The sequence below is a fragment of the Heterocephalus glaber genome, unplaced genomic scaffold, assembly GCF_053883595.1.
Source record: "Heterocephalus glaber isolate CG9 unplaced genomic scaffold, H.glaber_assembly_v1.0 deba00000943, whole genome shotgun sequence".
Classification (NCBI taxonomy): Eukaryota; Metazoa; Chordata; class Mammalia; order Rodentia; family Bathyergidae; genus Heterocephalus; species Heterocephalus glaber.
The window spans coordinates 5,305,834-5,309,096 of NW_028258175.1; the positions used below are offsets into that span (position 1 = coordinate 5,305,834).

The 3,263-nt window shown below is 40.5% G+C and overlaps 1 pseudogene; it reads right to left on the bottom strand.

The window, feature by feature from the left end:
- Positions 1–970: 970 nt before the first annotated feature.
- Positions 971–3,053, bottom strand: LOC101700592 (ubiquitin carboxyl-terminal hydrolase CYLD pseudogene; annotated as a pseudogene).
- Positions 3,054–3,263: the final 210 nt, after the last annotated feature.

The window sequence follows — 3,263 nt, forward strand, 5'->3', positions numbered from 1 at the left end:
TTATCTTTTAATCTTTTTCAGATGCCCCATTTCATGAGAACTATTACCTTTCCAAAGCTTGTAGTCATATTTTGTATTTTATTCATATAAAAAAGATACAAGTATATGTGTTTTTATTCACCATTGTTGGTATTTTTTGGATTTTCCTAAAGGTTACATAAATTGACACCAAAAGGTGGTCAGTTTCAAAAGTGTAGTTGGAGAGAAACTAGCATAGGTAAGATATTTTACTGAAAAGACCAATTGTTTTCTTGTATCATAAGTAAAAAGAAAAAATATTAGGCATTATGTCCCACTCAACAAATGGAATGTACATACAAGTGTGGTTAAAAGTGATTGGCTCATTGTGATTTAAATCAGTTCATAAAAATCTAATCTATGAACAAAAAGTTCCATATTCTCTACTACAGACTATAAGAATCAAGTGTTACATCTAAATATAGCTTCAAAACAATAAATTAAAATTAGCTTCCTGACATCTCTGAAATGGTTAATTCTAGCTAGGCTGGTAACAAGTTTTTCCAAGTATTAAATGGGAACATAAGGAAAATGCATAGTTGAAAAATGGTCATCAGACCCCTTCTTCATACATCATAAGATGATTGATATACTCAAAACCTGCAAATTCATATCCATCAAGCTCCCTCACGACATCATTATCATCTGGGGTCAGCTGGACAGGTTCATTAGTAAATTCAGGATCAAAGTTGTCCAAACCGAATCGCTCAGAGATATTTGAGGGGTTTTTTTTCAGAAAGAAGAAACAGTTATTTTTATTTTCAGTGGACTTAAAAGAGGTTTTAAACTGTCACAATTAAAATTTTATGCTTCCAAAAATATCATATAATCAATGCAGTTAACTTAAAGCTTTAGGTATTAATTAACTTCATTTAGACTTCTTAAAAACCAACACAAACATACTTTCTAGAGTGCAAAATGCATATTAAATACTTCGGTAACACAAAAGCAATTGGTTTTGAAGTACAGCAATTCTATTCTGAATTGCCACCGCACAAAGATACCCATTGCCGGCAATGGGTGTGGAACAGAACTGCCAGCTCCGGGCAATTGCAACACTGAGATTTTTGTGTTCAGTCTCTTCACCTCTTAGGATGACTCATTACTTGTATAAGCTCATGGTCGGAGTCTGGTACATGTACATATATGCATCGCAAAGAAGTCTGCGAGCACAGCCTTGGATTCTCCTGGAGTCCAAGGAGTGTAGGTCCTCGGGAGACATCTTCAGGTACTCGCCCACTTCCGGGCAGGGGGTCACCTGGGGGATGTTGAAGCCATTCTGACCACCATCCCGGTCAGCCATACTGTCAAAAAAGACCCAAGCAGAATCGTCCTTCCCATACTTCACAAAAGCTATGTAATGGCTCATTTCTATGCAGAGAACAGCAAACAACTCCATCTTCTGGCAGGGGATGCAGCCGTGTCTCCAGTCCCAGTCAGGCAAATCTTTGGGGAGTGACGCTGGGTTATGTTTATGATTCAACCTCTTGGGATGAAGGTGGACTTGAGTGTTGCAGGTTTTACAAAACCCCTCGATCTTTCCAGCTGAGATGTCCGGATCATCATACTGCTCTCTACACTCATACTTGGCGGGCCCTCCGCAGATCTGGCACTGCCTGGGAGTATCTTCAAGTAAATCTGTTATATTTAATTCCAAAGAAGGAAAAATTTTAAAAAATAATTTAAAGTCTTTTCCAAATCGAGGCATCTGAATAATCAGACATGATGGTGCCTCTGCAAATTTCAGGTTACTGTAGATAAACGACCATTCTAATAACTGTTGAATTGTAGGAACTCCAACTTTCTTGTTTTCTTCAATAAAAATTTGATGGAAGTAACAATCTTGTACTTTTTGACCTGCTGATCTTATTTTTAACAATGGTTCTACCCTTAAAATGTGGCAAAACAGGATATTTAAGAATTCTTCAGGATCTTTTTCTTCACAGGTAAATCCTGATGCAGGTTCAACTTTTTCAAGTATTTTCCTTAGTTTCATAATTTTTGTGGCACATACATATCCATATATTCTCAGAGGATTAACAATTTCTGTCCTCAGTAGTTCTTGTGTTTCACTGTAATACTCTACATCATTTTTTTCTTTGGGTCTAAGTAATACAGTGTCCAGAACAGAACTAAAAGCAAATAAGCAAAATAAGGTTGAATCTAAGTAACAAGAATTGTAATGACCCTGGATCCCTTTCTTTTTTCCAATCATTATCTCCAAACCTTCTTTTTCCATTTTTGGTGGAGTGTTTTCTTCTACTACTTCACTTAAATAGCCTCCAAATTCTAGGGAGTTGCAACGCTCAATCTGCTGTAGGTTTTTTGTGCCCAGCTCTGGGGAGGCCTTCCCAGAGCTACTGGGTGTTTCTGAGCCTGGTGATACTTGCCCCATGCTCTTCCCAGTTTCTGTGCCATTGGTATTTCGGCTTAGGGAGACTTCACTGGGGTACCTTGATTTTGGTAGGTCACTGGTGGTCACTCCTGAGGAGACTGTCCTTGAGGTGTCTGTGACAGTCGTGTGGCTGCTGCAGCATGGCCTGCAGCATCTGGATGGAATCAGCCATCTTCTTAATTTTTCACAGATACTTTCTCTACCTGGGGTCTTGAGGCTATGGTCTCTCGAACTGGAGAAGCAGTTCAGCATGTTCGCTGTTGACTGTCTCTGGCCAAGTGAGCTTGGGAGATGGCTACTAGATTGTGACACCCATTAACAAGGGTTCCAAGTTCTATTTGGAGATGTTGCCAAGGAAGTGAGCTCATGTCTTGGGGTTCCATAACCTGAGTCTCCATGTAATAGAAAAGCCTGTAGCCCTGTAGGGATAGAGACCCCTAGGCAGGGAGAGATGAGCCCCTCCCCAAAGGACTTCAGACAGCTGGCAGAACAGGCTTAACCACCCATAAAAAGCTGACAGTCTGCTGAGGTTGCACCTCCTCTTCACACTGTACCCTGCAAAGCTTGGTTTGCTAAGATCAAAAGGAAAAAGAACCTTGGCCCTAAGATGTAGAAGGCCCCTGAAAAGACCCTTCCTTGTTGTCCCTAGTAATGAGCTAAGTTAATCATTAACCAACCAAGTAGGGGCGCCCTCAGCCCAGAGCCAGGATAGGCCCCCAACTACTACAAAACCAGCACCTTGAGTCCCCCTGCAATGGTGGCTCTGTTTCAGGTGCCCCTGCCTGTCTCTCTGCAAGAAGGCAGCTGTACTCTTGCATGCTTGCTCAGTAAAAGTACAACTTTGCTTCTA